A 17,355-nucleotide genomic window follows, 5' to 3' on the forward strand; every position below is an offset into this window, starting at 1 on the left:
TGACCTTAACTTATGCAGAATTTCAGTCGTCTTTGTTTTGAAAAAAAAAAAATGCAGTTTAGTCGACTATATCAAAGCTCTGACCAACTACTAGAACTTATGGGACTGGGAGAACCTTCTGGCCCAAAGTGAAAAAATTTATATGGCCCTTGCTAACCTGTAATATTGAAATGAGGGACCAGAGCTGAACGACTCTTACTGAATACTAAATACATGAGTTCAACAAAACACAACATTTCATGTATGTATTTCTTAGTAGAAATTCGACTAAAGACTTTCAATGCAGGTGCTTGGTTGGTGAGTTTTGACATGTAGTAAATACTTTAATTGTTAAACATGGTGAGATATTTTCATACAAATCTTTATAACTGCCTTCCGAATAGGCTGCTGAGCTAATACAAGCTTTGCTAATGGCTTCAGTCATGGCGTTCAGCAAGGCGGATCTTTCAGTTTTGAAAAAAGAAAAACTTTAGAGTTACATAATCATGGCGACAAACAACAAAAGAAAGCGATGATCATTATTTTTGACACACTTAGCTTGATGACGAGCTTCGGACAGTTTTTTTCTTCTTATTGGAGTAGACACCGCTTACGCGGTTATGGCCGATTTTACAAAAACGCGTTAGTCGTTCTTCCTCTTCGTTGTTTAGCGCCAATTAGAGATTACAAGTATAACCAGGTCCTTCTCTACCTAGAATTTTCAATGGAATGGAGGTCTTCCTCTTCCTCTGCTTCCCACGCTGGGCGCTGCGTCGAATACTTTCAGCGCTGGAGCGATTTCATCCCTTCGGACGACATGACCTAGCTAGTGTAGCCGCTGTCTCTTAATTCGAACCAAACTATCGTTCCATCGAATGCGATAATCTCCGATGCCAATGCGCAAAGAACTATAAATTTCCCGCAGAACATTTCTCTCGAAAACTCGTAAGGCCGACTCATCAGATGTAGCTATCATACATGCCCCTGCACATGCACCCTGTAGCTGGACGGGACTTGTAGAGTTTAGTCTTTGTTCGACGAGAGAGGACTTTACCTCTCAATTTCTTACTAAGAACGAAGTCCCACCTGTTGGCAAGAGTTATTTTGCTAGTTTAGGAGCAAAGTCGCGAATGCGACGACTATATATATGATGATTTCGTCTTTTCCTCGTTCACTACCAGACCCATTCGCTTCGCTACCTTATCCAGTCTGGAGAAAGCAGAACTAACAGCGCGGCTGTTGTTAATGATATCAATATCATCGGCTACCTACTCGATTAAGCTCTGCAGCTAGAAATATTTTCTCCAGCTGTAAAATTAAGAAATCTAATGATAGATATTGCGTTATGTCAGCTTACACAGTTGTATTACTTTGCGGGGATACCAAATTCAGCATTTTTTCCTGTCAAAAGCGACTTTGAAATCAACGAAGAGTTGTTGTATGTCGATGTATGAAGGATTTTTATACTTAGTTTGGACGTGGTGGAAAGTGACACCGAAGACGGGCTCACAAACCTTTCACTATCTGCCTTTTTTCATAGCCAAATGAGAAAATATTGACTTTTCAAAAAACAAAAGGCAGACGTCAGCAGATGTTTACAAATATATTAGAGAAAGGTTTAAAAGTTTCCTCTTCTGTAGCTTCTATTATCGCAAACACTTTACCTTATAACATATTCTATTTATATACCACATATAAGACTTATTTCATAGAAAATAAAAATCATTTCCGCTTTTTAGAACGGAGTAAGTGCAGCAGTAGTATTTCTGGTATAAATCTTGGTATAAACTATATCTGGACCTGGTGTCATTTCCTTGATATTTCTTGTAATGTAATTCGAAATGAGTTTCTTCATTTAAATAGACTTTACAACTGTTGCACTTTATCGTGGATATTTGGTTAAAATTGCGTGTCTAAATCGAATGTGGCGTAGGTTTCAACTACAACGATGCGTCTATATAAGTATAGCAGGAACCGCACAACCAAAGCGCTGAAGCCACGCAGCTTTTGCACATGTATCTGTCTGTGGCTTTTCCTTGCCGTCTTTCGCTCCAATTTCCGCACTTCAAGCGTTCGGTGCATTTGATTGCGGCAGCAAGCAGTTTGGCATATCGAAATTGTAGCAATTTGTTCGAACGCGCAGCAGGGCGCATGCGTTGCAGGAACTTGTAGACACAGCAACTGCGCTTGCAAATATGTAGCTACGCACGGTATCACCAACCAAGCAACCGGTCGTCCGTCCGTCCATCCGCGCAACCACTATCAACAATGTCAATCTGGTTATGGGTACATGGCCACGCAGCGGGCCACCCCAGCCGGAGTCCAATTGATCGTCGGTGTCGCGCAAGTGGCAGTCAGGCGGTCAGCTACCGTTGCAGTGCATGGATATTGCCGCCGATAATTCGGGCACGAAATGGAAATACCAAAACCCAAGGCAATTGCATAATCCACAAAGCGCGCGTGCGTTGCATGTTGTGCGTTAAGGATGCGTTATAAGTCCGCGTGCAGTACGCGGCCAGCGCGCTGTGGGGCAGTTTGGAAAAGGCGAGAAGAGCAAACAAAGTTGCGGCGTGTCGTATGCAGTAGCTGCTTACAAGCGCCGTTTTTCATGCACAGTTCATTTTATTGTTGTTCAATTTTTTTGATTATCTGCCCCTTGTCGGTTTTATTGTAGTAATTTCTTTCGCACAATGCGCGCAATCGGTCGCGGCCAACACAGTTGCAGCGACATGAATAACAACGGCAACAACACAATTTCATGTAAGTACAACCAACGCAACATCACTTGGGCGCTGTTGCGACTCGGCATGTTGCAAGCAATCCCTGTATGCGCGTATGTGAGTTTCTGCGTGTGATTGACTTTCCTACGAAAAATTTTGTGAGGAAAATGGCAGCGCCGCCGCGGCGCAGTTTCGCTGGCAATTGTACGCAATAATTTTCGTGTATTATTTCGTTGCGCGGCAATTAATCAAAATGGACACTTGCGAATTGCGTGCCACCGTTCAATTAATATCATTTTTTGACTGCGCACCTCAATGTGTCTTGTAGCTGTGCGCGGAATTTTCGTTTGTCTATGAGCGTGTCTTTGCTGAGCTTTTGTATTTGCATTGTTCGATTTCGTTGTTGTTCGTTGTAGTACAATTGATGTTCGTGTCCTTTGCCGAAGAAATCACGCAGGCGCAGCTCAATTATTCTCAATGAACTATGGTAAGCGAACATAACCTCACAAATAAATAAATCATTTCTACTCTTAAACTATGGACGTTGCAGTACATTTTGTTGCAACTCCACGTGAGTCATGGCAATTCTTCTTAATTGGCAAATCTGCTTCCGGTATACAATTGAGACTCATCTGAGTCATATCAGGCTTACGGTAACTTATTAATGAGTTCTAGATTTGTACTTGGGACTACATAAGCCTTGTGTCCCCTATTTGCTTATATGAAGTCTACTCTTTCTTCTAGTGAACACTAAATAGAAAGAGGTTCCTTATATATAGGTGGGTAGGTTTCTTTGAACCTTTTCAGCTCTAGACATTAGTCTGCAGTCATTGTCTGTCTGTTTCCGCACTTTTTTCTATACTTTCTTTATAGTATAGCGCACCAATATCATCTTAGTTCTGCTTTCTTTCTATATATTGCATAAGGAATCAAAGCAAATGAATCAAAGTGAACGAGGGCAAGACAAAATATCTCCTGACATCAAACAAACAGTCGTCGAACTGGCGTCTTGGCTCCTCCGTCACTGTTGACAGTCATAACTTCGAAGTCGTGGATAATTTCGTCTATTTTGGAATCAGCATTAACACCAACAACAACGTCAGCCTCGAAATCCAATGCAGAATAACTCTTTCCAACAGGTGCTACTTCGGACTGAGGAGGCAATTGAGAAGTAAAGTTCTCTCTCGACGAACAAAAGACAAACTCTACAAGCAGTTGTTGGAACTGGTCATGTCGTCCGAATGGGCGAAAACACTCCAGCTCTGAAAGTATTCAACGCAGTACTCGCCGTGTGAAGCAGAGGAAGAGAAAGACCGCCACTCCGTTGGAAAGACCAGGTGGTGAAGGACCTGACTATATTTGGAATATCTAATTGACGCCAAGCAGCGAAAAGGAAGAACGACTGGCGCAAACTACGCCAAAAAAGAAGAAGAAAAAACAAGCTAGAAAGCTCAGCAAACTTACAGTTTCCTGCAATACCGCTGTGACCAGGCACCCAAACCAGGCTAATCATAGAAAACTTGATGCTAGAGATAATGAGTCTTGGCATCCGTTCACAAGTCTTGAGCGCACAGTCATCGAACTCAAAGGTCAGGGTGAATAGTAACCACTCTGAAGGGGACTGCGTTGCGGATCTAAGTCTTTATGGCAGCCACCTCCGCTTGCAAGTCGCTGCGGTGGTCAGCAGGCCGCAAACTGGAGCGGATGGCAAGTTCCCAGTTCCCATAGTTTTTCACCACCTTTCCCCGCAAGCTTTGATCCATCCGTTAAAAAGCTCACCACCCCCCTCTTCTAGTGAGTTTTTCTCTCTCAGAAGACAAGCGACAGCCATTTAGAATGAAATCTGGGGACATTGATAAATCAGTTAAAGTTGGAACAAGAGTCATACTTTTAAAGACCCACTGAAATTCTTAAAGTTTTTTAAAAGAAATTTTATTTCTAATGGAACTTTTTGCCAACAACTAGAATACAACATTTAAGTACTTCTAGATCTCGCAACGATCTTACGAAAATTTGCCTATCGCATGCAACACACGAACGCCTAAGGCCGACAACTTGCCTAACGAACAATGATTTGCTGCAGTTAATGTGTGCCACAATGATGCAGACAACAAGAAATCTACGAAAAATTTCGCCGATAAGGCCCAAAGTGAACAACAACAATAACGCAATATAGTGACAATAGCTTAAATAACAACAAAAAATAGTTTACACCGAACCGTGGGGTTCATGCTTCCGCATTGTGGATGTCCAAAGCGGCACTAAACGATCCAAACGAATACATTCAGGCGCACAGGCGGCCAGGCCAAATTATTGAATGCGCGCGCGCAGATGCGCACCGCAACACACCATTGTCCGCTGGATGCGGCGCACTGCGCACAGCGTCTGTTGCCAAATACAGCGCAACGAACGATGATGCAGCAACGCGACGCAATGCGCAATTCGCAATCTTGATGAATTTCACTGTGATGACCAACGCCATTTATCACTGCCTTAATTGTGCACGCCAACAACAACAACAGCGACAGCAGCAACAAATCGACGCGCAGGAGTGTTCTGCAATGAGTTGAGGGGTCAGTGTGGCTGCTTGATGGAGGCGCTGAGGATGAGTGAACGCGTCATACTTACATAAATGACAGCACTTCAGCGAGGTAATTGAAAATGCAATTAGCCAACAACGCGCATCGGCGATATGTGCCAGCGGGGCGAAAGAGCAGCGGCGCATAGGTGAAGACCAATAAGCTGGGATTGGTGTATTTTATGGGTGATGTTATGTGCAAATGGCATGGCGCAACCGATCACCAGAGTGAGGACGCGACGAATCTTAAGTTTAATGTTCGGCGGAACAACTCAACGGGGAAAATTCTAAATTTGCTGTTTGTTGATTAACGTGTGCAAAACAAATAGATACGCTAAGAATATGTGAGTGGCAAATGGAAGAAGAAGAATCCGCAATAGCTTTCGCAGATTAGGCACCTAATTTTCAGTCATTTACATGCGCTAAGATGGAGTGTAGAATGAGGCGATATTTGCTTGGCGAAGGAAGTAGAGGTATGAAAAGAATATGAATAATTTTTATTTCATGAAAGATGAAAATGCACTTTAACTTGAAACTATTAAAAAGTTATTTAAGTTAAATTGACTGTAGAGATTCAACGATGGGTTCTCCTCATAAGTTTTTGTAAAACCGTAATACATTTTGCAAAAGAAAGCCAAACAGTTGTCTTTTTTACAAAGTCTGCTTTAGATCTTTAGGAATAAACTGGGAAAGGATGAAGCTCTTCTTACAAATTTTTAAAGAAAGCTTCGTTCAGACTATATCTGTTTGAGGCCTTTAGGAATGGATTGAGAGAGAATGGAAGTTCTTCTTATACGATTTTCAGACTTTATACATTTTTTGCTGCATAGAGGCGGGTGCATATCTTGGCTGCAATAAGATAGCGGTCCAAGTCAATGTTAGGACCTTGGAGCGTACGCAACTCTGAAACATTGATGACGTGTCGTCCGTTTGTCACAACATGATCGATCTGGTTGGTAACTTTTCGATCCGGCTTTTCGAGAGCCAAGTAACTTGACGAATTTTGCTATTATATTATAGATAAGATATAGATTTCGGGCCCCGGCGAAGCCGATCAGCCTCTACCAATTTGGGAATTTTTATCATGGAGGCTGGATTTACCAACCCTTGTGCCAAGGATACCTTCTTTATCCACCCTGGCATAAAAGTCGCCAAGCACGAATTCGACATCGTATCAGAGGCAACTCTCATAGATGCGCTCCAAGCTCCACGCGCCTTTGGGCGATATATTGATAAACTTCACTTTGATGCGGACTGTGGCTAGACGTTCATCCATCGGAGTAAATACCAGACTCGCCGGTAGAGTCTTTCTCCAATCATGAATTAAACACCGAAATGCCACAGGTACCTTCATCTCAGTCCTCGTCCCATATTCTTACGAGAACGCCAACCAACTAGGCAGCCGCAGCTTCCCATTTAAAGCACCGAACATTCCTGATACATACCCTTAATTCGTAATCACAACCTTAGGTAGGGATGGTTTGCCTTCTCATTTTAGCTCGCCTTAAACGGATGTTCTATGACAGTCGTGAGTTGCTTGAGCCATGAGTAAGAGAATCGTCTCTGGCCACTCCCAAGTAAATGGCGCTCCGAGAACTTTCCTGAGTTGGGTGTACTTTTGCTCAAGACTCATACCACGAAACGGTATTAGATACCTCAAATAAAATTATAGCGGACAGTACTAAAAAACGGTAATAAAAACTAAAGACAGTAATAAAAATGCTTCTATTCTCAGAAAGTACGCTCTTTCATTGAAATTCCTCTTGCGATCGACCATTCACTGCTAACAAATGTTGACAACAGTCCATTTGTGCAACGCCATTGAACCCATAATTATTCAACAAAGCAAAGCAAGTAAATATTGGTTGCGCCTTCGAAGGCAAAACTCGGTGCCATTCATCAGAGAAGTGAACAAATTCACCGAAGGCATACTTGCGGAGTATCCGCGAAATGCTCGCTGCCCTTAAATAGAATTATAATGACGGCCAATTAATCATTGTAATTAGCGGTTGGCAACTGCAACATTCAACGGCGTCAACTGCGTTGAGCAAAGACTCCTCTTACCAAGACGAAGACCGCACTGAGGAGATAGATACATGCATAGTGACATGGGTGATCTTTGTACAGCGATGCAGGAGAACTGAAATAGTGAAATAACATAAAAACTTTACAGAAAATTACATAACGGTAGCAGATTTGACGATTAGCATTGGCAAAAAAAAATTCTTAGTTTTTCTTCTAGGATATAAATTCTAAATGTCTGGAATATAACGTGCGCAATGGCTCATAACAATATAAGAAGATTTTTTAATGGGCGTTGGCAATGATAAGACAAAAGTTTGTATTTAACGGATTTTTGAATAAGACCTCTACAAAAGTGAAATTATTTATTCCTTTGAAAGGGCATTCGGTGCCATTGATATGGAACTCGATTTCTTTTGCGTGGCCAACACAAGCATGCTTGCAGAAGACCAGAAGCTGAACCCAATTTTCGACGGTTTTCAAGCATAAATCGGCCGATACTGTTGCAATTTCATGTTCGTACATTCGTACGAAGTTCATCAATAGTTACTGGCTTGTAGGCATAGACCATACACTTGACGTAGCCCGATAGGAAATAGTCTAACGACGATCTAGGTGGCCAATTGACGTGACCATAGCTGAGATAGCACGTTCACCAAACTTTGTTTTCAATACATCGATTGTGACATTCGCTGTGTGGCTTGTGGCGTCGTCCTGTTGGAACTACATATTGTCCAAGTTCATACCATCCAAATCGGGCCTAAAATATTCGGTTATCATTGAGCGGTAGCGATTCCCATTTATAGCAACGTGTCGGTCTTGATCAGCGCGGAGAAAGTACGGCCCATGACGCCGCCGGGCCATAAACCGCACCAAACTGTAATGTTTTCGGGATGCAATTATTGCATTTGCATAACGAAAATATTGCTTATTGACAAAGCCATTCAACCAGAAATGAGTCTCATCGCTGAAATTAATTTTTCGATGAAAATTCGGATTATCTTCAAGTTGTTGCTCAACCCAATTAACAAACATAAAGTGATTTAGATGGCCAATCTTCTTCAACTCTTGCGTAAATTGGATTAGGGATGTTGGCCAAAAACTTTTGGAAAAATTCGCCACAACTACGTCACAAAGATGTCCAACGCTTGAGAACTACGTGTGAGAGACCATAAATTGGACGTTGCGCTCTTAAATTTGAGGCCACTGACTCCGAGTTTCGGTTGTAAATTTTTAATAATTTCGACTCGTTTTTGGTTATTGAAGCGAAATGTCAAAAAAGCAAAGAAAAATATGGCGGCGTTTACTATCTCTATCGGTCTACTTTTGTAGTGTCCCTATTGAAGAACCCGTTATAATGGCTAGATGTCAGAAGTAAGCTATCTTCCCAATGGTAGTACATCTAACACTGACAAAGTCATTTTCGCGTACAAATCTTTGTTAAATTTAAAAAGGACTCCAGAGCTAATATAATCATACCGACGCTTACTCCAATTTTCCAACCACTTTTTTGACAACTTTTGATTTTCGGGCTGTGGTCATAGCGCTATTCGCTGGACTGTTGGCGGTTTCCACGTCAGATTCATAAACCCACGTCTGGTCAACAATAAAGATGCTTTTGATGAATATACGGCCTTTGGATACGTTGTCAGTTATCTCTTTCCTCGACGTCATTTTGCAGGATTATGGTTCTGCTATGATTGTACGGCATACAAAACTGTTTCATTAAAACTCCTTCTTCTTTACTGGCGTACACACCGCGTTTTTTCTTTTCGCAGTTTGGCGCCAATTTGAGATACCAAGTTCAGCCAGGTCTTTCTCCACCTGATCTCTCCAACGGAGTGTAGGTATTCCTCTTCTTCCCCCGATGGGTACTGCGTCGAATACTTTCAGATCTGGAGTATTTTCATCCATACGGACAGGTAAACGCCAGCATAACTCTGTCTCGTAATTCGCTAAACTATATCAACGGCTTCGAATATCTCGTCCAAAGGATAACATCAGATGTTGTCATCGTCCACGCCTCTGCATCACACATTACACTCCAAATTATGCAAAATCGGTTGGCAATTGAAATAACAGGTATAATGCAAGACCGAAACTGCTCTAAGCCCAAGGAAAATAGTATAAATATCAACAAAGCAGGACAGAGCAGAACCCCTAGACGATCAGTGGTAATATATCTGTTCCACTAGACTATGAACAATGCAAAGAGTAGATATTAGGATAGAGAATTATTTACTGAAAGAATGATTCAGAGAGAGACTGAAAGTATCGATTAAAAAAGACATATTCATTATCATCTAGAAATTTAAATGAGTTACGGAATTGCTTAATGCGACTATGTTCATTGATTAAAATAAAAAAAGTTATAAAAAAAATTACCGAGCTCAATTAAAGGCATAATTTATGTAAAGAAATTTCTAATTTGAAGCCTTATGCTTAATTCATCAAGCGATTATAATAACAGAAGCGACTCCAATGTCAAATCAGCCACATTTGGGTAGCTCACTGCAACACCCACCGCATACATGCGCCAACCTGGCATCGATTGGCAATTGCCCTAACGGCACAATTACTGTGCACGCACGCTCACTCACTGCGCGCCGACCAGCCGACTGTTGCTGTCCCATTGTCCGACTGCCTGAGATCATTAGAAAACTCCAGACTGGAGAAGCAGTGCATATGACATGACAATTGCGCTGCTCCTCGCTGCAAGCCGCTGCAACGAGCGGGTGGACAAGCGTGAGCGCTGGTGGATGCGCTACCGGAAATATGCGGACACTTGGACATGTTGACCGCCAGAGTCGCAACCGCATTACGCTAATGAGGCCTTGTAAGCGCGCGCTTCAGAATAAAATCACCGGCGGCGGCGGCACCAGTGGCAGCGCGACCAAGTGTGTGCCGGGACGGCGCGTTGGCACGACAGACGTCAGGCAACGAGAACGACGACAACTGAATTTACAATTCAATTGCCAACGACGAATCGCATTACAAACGAATTGTGGTGAATATTTAAATTTCGAGTGAAACAAAGTAGAGCATAGTGACGGCCGCAGTGGCATTGATTGTGCGCCGCCGCCTGCGCCTCCACCGCCGCTGGCGACCCAACTGCGCTGCGGCGGTAGAGATCAGCGCTATGTGCGCAGTGGCGGCGTGGCGGTTACATTCTTATGCAATTCACTTAACAAACAATTGCAACTCACGAAATAAAAGCAACAACAAACAGCAGCAGCACCACCAGTGTTGCTGTCTTTCGGTCGCTTGTCTGATTTCCAGCAGCAATGCTTTTGTTACCGTTTATTAAGCATTGTTCTCATTATACTTCTGAGTTGTTCTTGTTGTTGCTGTAGCATTTGTTCTTTGCGCTGCGAMGCACATACACACCACCACCAGCACTCGTACATCTGTCATTATGTCAATTTAGGAAAAATGTTTGCAACAACAAAATGSSCGGAYAGACTGTGCTCTCAACCTGTCGCYGCCGCCGTTGCCGTCGTCGCGGCCATTSCGGTGCAGCACTGGGAGGCAATTATGTCATTCCAATGCGACCACTGCCGCATTGACAGGCAACAACGAACAGCAAACAACAACAGCAATAGTAATTGTGAGCRCTGTGATAAAAAGCCAAAAATGCTTATAATAATAGCTCCGCGTCTGGCGCGCTRCAATAACTGCGAAAAGCATTGTCTTCAGCTGTCTCCGCGTTGTCGCYGCATTCCAACGCTCCACCGCTTGCGCGCACACGAAATAATAATTTTCAATTCTTTAACTTTGCTCTGGTTCTACTTGCGACTTGAAGAGCTCTTTTAACAGCGCCCGACCCAGCCCAGTATGGCACTATAGCTGAAACTGTGTATCTATATTTACAGTAACCAAATTATTGACAAAAATGGTGATCAGCKTAAGTCTGAGGTAGTCTCTATGGGCGCAGGCCTAAGCTTTTGGGCGCACCAATCAAGCGATACTTGACACTGACGTCATTTACTATGAATGTTGATTTSAATAGAAAATTTTAATTGAATAAATTAGTTTGGGCTGTTTAATATATTGGCCAAGTCGATTTGTATGTAACGATTGATCATCAGTTTCTTGGACGAAAACATGCCCGACGATTGGAACTTAAGTGTGCTCTGCCAAATCTACGAAAAGGATTCCAACTACCGTGGAATAAACCTCCTCAACATCGCATGTAARGTTCTATCAATTATATTGTGTGAAAGATTAATGCCTGCCGTCAACAAACTGATTGGACCTTATCAGAATGGCTTTAGGCCTGGAAAATCAACAACTGACCAGATATTCGCTATATGCCCATGAAGAGAGGATCTACATACCACCTCTTCATCGATTTCAAAGCTGCTTTCGGCAGTGTAAACTGTCGATAAGGAATACCAAAAGCTCCGACGGGATAGGGAAGGACCTCTCTTCTTGCCGTTCGATACCAAACGAGGTTTCAGGCAAGGCGASTTTCTATCGTGCGATTTCTTCAATCTACTGCTGGAGAAAATTATTTGAGCTGTAGAGCTGAATCGAGAAGGCATAATCTTTAATAAGAGTGTTCAACCGCTGGTCGTAGATAATTTCGTCTATCTTGGAATCAGCAACGTCATCTTCGAAATCCAACGCAGAATAACTCTTGCCAACAATTCCTACTTCGGACTGAGTAGGAAATTGAAAAGTAAAGTCCTCTCTCGACAAACAAAGACCAAATGTTCTGCGAAAGATTTATGGTCTATAGTGCGTTGGCCACGGCGAATATCGCATTTGATTGAACGATGAGCTGTGGGAGATATACGACGGCATTGACATAATTCAACTAATTAAGAGACAGCGGCTACAAGGCTAGGTCATGTGGTCCGAATGGAGGAAAACACTCAAGCTCTAAGAGTATTTGACGCAGTAACTGCCGGGGGAAGCAGAAGAAGAAGAACACTTCGACTCCGTTGGAAAGACCAGCTAGAGGAGACCTGAGAAATTAGTGGAAAAACTTCTTAGTGTAAAAATAGAGTAAATACCTGCACCTGGCGAGATGATATGTGGATTGAGCGAAGTCGCTGGAGAAGAGGCGGACCGAGCCTTTTCACGGGTGAGACGAAGCTTAGAAGAAGGTTTGGAGGCAGAGTTTACTGGAAAAAGCTTCCCGTCAAGTTAGTTTTAAGATACCGGATCACTTTAGTAGATTTCAAGTTGAGGTGGTTTCCATAAAGGTACCGTCCAATAGATTTATTTCTTCGAAGACCAGTCTGTTATAAGCAGTAAGCTTTAACAATAGGTCGGTAATAGTAGTGGGAGTTTTGAGCTCGCCCACTGGTTGCTAAAAGTTAGGTAAGGAATGTGAGCTTAGCAAGCTCTGATTAAACACTAGATTATGTGCTTGAGTACAAGATCCTTCTGGCCCAGCGTATAACGGAGGAGATCCACTGAACTACCTGCTTTTTGAAAGGATTATCTTGCCAATAGGCTTGCATTGGGTAAGACTAAAAATCTTTTCGGACACTGCTTGGACGAAGGTGAGTCGAAACCACCCAGTCAGTTTATCCTGCACTGTCCAGCTTTTCAGGACTGAGATTGAGATTAGCAGTCATATTTTCGGCGAACCTGCTAAAATAGCGGGAATTGGTATTGATCAATACTTAGGAGTATTTAGATATCACAATGCACCGGCGTTCAGCTGTCCAAGTAGGACCGCTTTTTGGATCGAACATCAAACCTAAACTTAACCTAGCAAACAACTTTCTCTTGCTCTCCGTGTGATGCAGTTTGAAAACGGACAAAATCGCAAAATTATAGCCCATAAAACTCCATTTCCAACAAACTTCTTACTCTTTAAAAAGGCTAGTCAAATATCCATGAAGTTATCGGAAAGAAATAAAGCACAAAAAGAGATTTCAAAGACAACTCATAACTAAGTATTATGGAAATGCAACCGTTTTCAAGCTCCAAATATTTAATAAGCTTTGACTTGCAGGCCGCTCGCTTGACCCCGCTTGATCCCTAGCTTAATAAGGCTACATAAAGAACCAATGACTAAATGCTATTTATAATTCGACTAAGGTGCGAAGATTGGGTACGAAAAATAAGTGCAAAACTTAGAGAACCAGTACGCTATTGCCGACTGAGACTCATATTCAAAAGTAATAGTCTCTTGTCTTGTCAAATTGAGATAGGCTCGGAACCACTATATACTATATACTTCATCAACATTAATTCGGCCTGAGAAGAAAAATATGGTTGTCAGAGATGATTTTGAAGATAATTCAAACAACATAATTACAAACAAAGTGTCATCCAAAGCTTCGACAATTTTACAACTCATAAAGTGCACAATGTGAAAGCGCGTTCGAGGGACGACGTTAATTAAAGAGTTATTACTTCTAACGATCTAGCGACAATAAAAACTAATGTCAAATCTTTTCGAGCAAAAACTAAAGTTACGAGCATACCTGTCTCTGCAAAACCGGGATGTATCAATTAATGAGCTTTAAGGTTTCAAAGTGTTTCACTCGGTTTATTGCTCATTTACTGGCGATTAAATGAGCGCACTCATTCATCTTACAAAGCATATTTGCCGCTATAAATTCCCTACACTTAGCCAAAGTGATTAAATAACGAGGACAGGATGCGATAAGCGGAGAGACAGAGCGGTGGCGGCGGTAAGTGCAGAGAGTAAGGGACATAACAGGAACTGATGGAAAACCACTTAATTATCTACTTGATGAGGGTTTCATACAAAAGCTTTGCCGCCATCGAACTGTTGACGCGATGTTGTTGTTCTCATATACGCAGATGCGTCTTTGCAATTGTGCGTAAATGTCGTAAATGATGTCTGCTCATGCCGCTGGTGCTGCCAAAGGAAATGCGCAGCTCAGTTCGATTGCTTAGTGTAACGATAGAATTAAGTTGTCAAAGTGTCACAGCAGTAAGACTGTGCGCGTTGTAAGGCAACAGCGAACGACAATGGTTAAGCGCGTCAACGAAGGCGACGAACGAGAAGTCAAAGCGGCAGTAATGTAGTTGCTTTTAATGTATCAACCGCGCCGTAAGAGCGGTGAGCGGGCTGCAGCGCGGCGGATTAACTAAGCGCAGGAGCGATAAATACTCAAATAGCGACGCCAAGCTAAAAGCCACCGCTGACGCGTTGATGTTATGGAATTTTTGCATTACGCGCAATTCAGATGCTGACTAAATTCCGCGCGCAAATACATCACTAAAAGCAGGATGCATTTTAGTTGGACATTGAAGGGAAGCGCGCGGCATGCGCGTTGAAGCAAATGTATAACACTCAAATTCAATTGACAAGACAAGCAGCGTGCGTTTGTGGTCGTTGCATTGAAGCGCATTAAGCGCTGCAATAAAAATGAAGCGAAAGCAAATAAGTGAATATAAAAAGGGAGGCGCTGTGCTACTTTTATATTTCCAGCGTTAATTTATTCCCAAGTGAGCGCGCGCGCTTGCGTGCGCGGTTTGAAGAGCGACTGCTACGTTGCACCTATGCCTACGTTGAAATGCTGAAGCTTCATACCATCAAACAGCTAACTAACCGTAGCTCCAACCGTCCCAGCCGCCGCACATATATACGCAAGCAATCTGTTGCTGCAGTCAAGCCAATCAACGGTGCACATATTTCGCAAAAGTCAACGCATCAGCCTTGCGTCAGTCAATCCATTTTACCATCCTGCGTCAGCTGCGGCGCGCTCGTCCCAACATTCATCGTTTGAAAGCGCACGCAATTGCGCACAATGCTGGACTCTTTAGTGGTCTGGCGCATTAGTTGACACCGCCGCCTCAAGCGTCGCTGTCGCTGTTGCTTTTGCTGATTGCTGCCAATGCAGTTATAAAAAAACTGGCATAATCTTTGGCGCATTTTATATTTCCGGCTTTATGGTCACAATTGCTTTATCGCGGCAGCAATGCGCATTGAATGGTTCATTAAATAGCATTTGCCACAAAACAAAAAGTTTTTTTTTCACTACTCCTAGCTAGCATCGCGGAATTGCGGCGGTCATTAAAAATTGATACTCAATCAAAATGGAAAAATGTCCAGCGTTGCGGCGTTGCGGCGTTATTAAGAGAAAATGTGCACGTGATTGCGTCGACGTGCAACGAGTGATGATGACGACTTTTCATCGGCGCACATTCGAAAGAGTCATAAAGATTTTAACGGTGCGCAAGGAAAATTAAAATTTATCATTTCTGCCGAAATTGACTACCCTTGATCGATGGATAAAAGAAAAACGCACTTTAAAGATGCCTACAAAGTAATTGAAGTGGCTTTAATCCGTGCGCTTTTACTGTTTTCAGATGCGCTCGGTCATAATTGAGCCAAGCACATTCCTGATATCACCTGAAATATCGCCTACCAAGTGATTTCATGGCTACTTGCGAGTGTGAGTGCTTACCTATAAACCACCAGAATTGGACTTTACGGGGAAGTAAGAGTAAGTAAGCTTCAAAATAAATATGTTAATGATAGTTGTTGTTATAAGTTCAATATGCGAAAACATTAGAATATGTGAGCGGTCCGAAAAGTACTTATCCAAAATCAACTGTCATGGAAATCACTTAGCGTCAGGTCCAGGAAATGGCCTGTTTCGGGGGGAAACGACCAAATCGAAAGGGGTTTTAGGTGAATGAGTTTAGCAGGGCATACAAAAGATGGATAGTGTCAAGCCAGGACTCTTTGCTCGCAGGTCATTTATTTAGTATGTCGGGATCTTTTCCAGACAGAGGAGTTTAAGCTGCTAGAGTATTCAAAATGAAATTGCGCTGGGCTTTCTCTGATTTTACTTAGCAATTCGAGCTCACGGCCTGCGGTGGGTGCTGTTTCGACTACAAGGAAGTTGGGTCGGTATGTTTTTAATGTTCGACGACGTTTTATAGGAACGATATTCCCAGCAAGCGGTTCGACTTCAAGCAAAAGAGAAAGACAAAAAAGCAGGGGCATGTTGTTGTTATATTGAAAAGAGACTATATTAACAATTCCTCAAATTTTCGTTCTTTTCAAGCTTGTGACGCAAAGTAAACACGCTTTTACTCTTTTACAGCAAATTAGTATGTTTCATACCAAAGGTTGTCGGACATGACCATTACCCAATCGCAAAGTTTTAAACAATTCCGTGTGTGCCGTTTATTTTTGTTGTTGTAGCGAGTACCTAAACTCTGTTTGAGGGAAAGTTCAAAACCAACTGTTATGGAAACACTTAACGGTAGATCCAAGAAGCGTGCTATTTCGACGGGGTCGGACCAAAGGGAGAAGGGCGTCAGATGAGTAAGGTTTGCAGGGCATGCAAAGAGCTGGCCAGTGTCATGCGGGGACTCATTGCATGCTGAACTTATATTAGATATGTCGGGGTCTATTCTGTCTAATATGAGCTTAACCTGCTACAGTAACCAGAACGAAGCTGCGCAAGGGTCAATCTCATTTCTCGCTGCAACACGCGCTCTTCATGTGCAATTCGTGATGGTTTGACTCCAAATACGCCATTCATTGAGAGGGAGTCGATGAAAACTATTGTGAATGGCGATCAGTGCTTATCGGATGTTAGTTCCGTCCGAACTCTGGTCGGCGTATTGTTTTATGTCGTCGACAAAGTTGAGGAATGATCTCTTAAAGTTCCGAGGAAGCGGTTCCGCGAAAGCACCCCAGCACAAACTGCTTAGAGCGGAGTTCATATCATGAACTTAACTTGGAGCATACGGGCCTCCTTATGCAGGTGTTCGATAAGAGATAACAGTAATTCAGAGTGCATTGTTCTGACAAGTTTGGAACTTCCTCGTTTGCGTTTCCCTGCATCCAAGCGACACTGCAGGGTCATCTAGGGTGTCTGCTTGGAGAGAGGTGCATTATATACTTCTATCAAAAGCATGCGAGCCATATTATAATGTGGTTCAACGGAAGAGGTTAGACTAAATCCTATAATCGTACGGAGGGCAATGTCCTCACTTGCCCGTATCTTTCTCAGCTTCATTCTTTCGTATGTAGGCAAACAAGGGGAGCATAATTATTGACTGGCCGGCCAATTGCGGCCAATAAGTGGTCAACAAAGTTTGTTT

This window comes from Bactrocera latifrons, unplaced genomic scaffold (genome assembly GCF_001853355.1).
Source record: "Bactrocera latifrons isolate USDA-ARS-PBARC rearing strain unplaced genomic scaffold, ASM185335v1 scaffold_114, whole genome shotgun sequence".
Classification (NCBI taxonomy): domain Eukaryota; kingdom Metazoa; phylum Arthropoda; class Insecta; order Diptera; family Tephritidae; genus Bactrocera; species Bactrocera latifrons.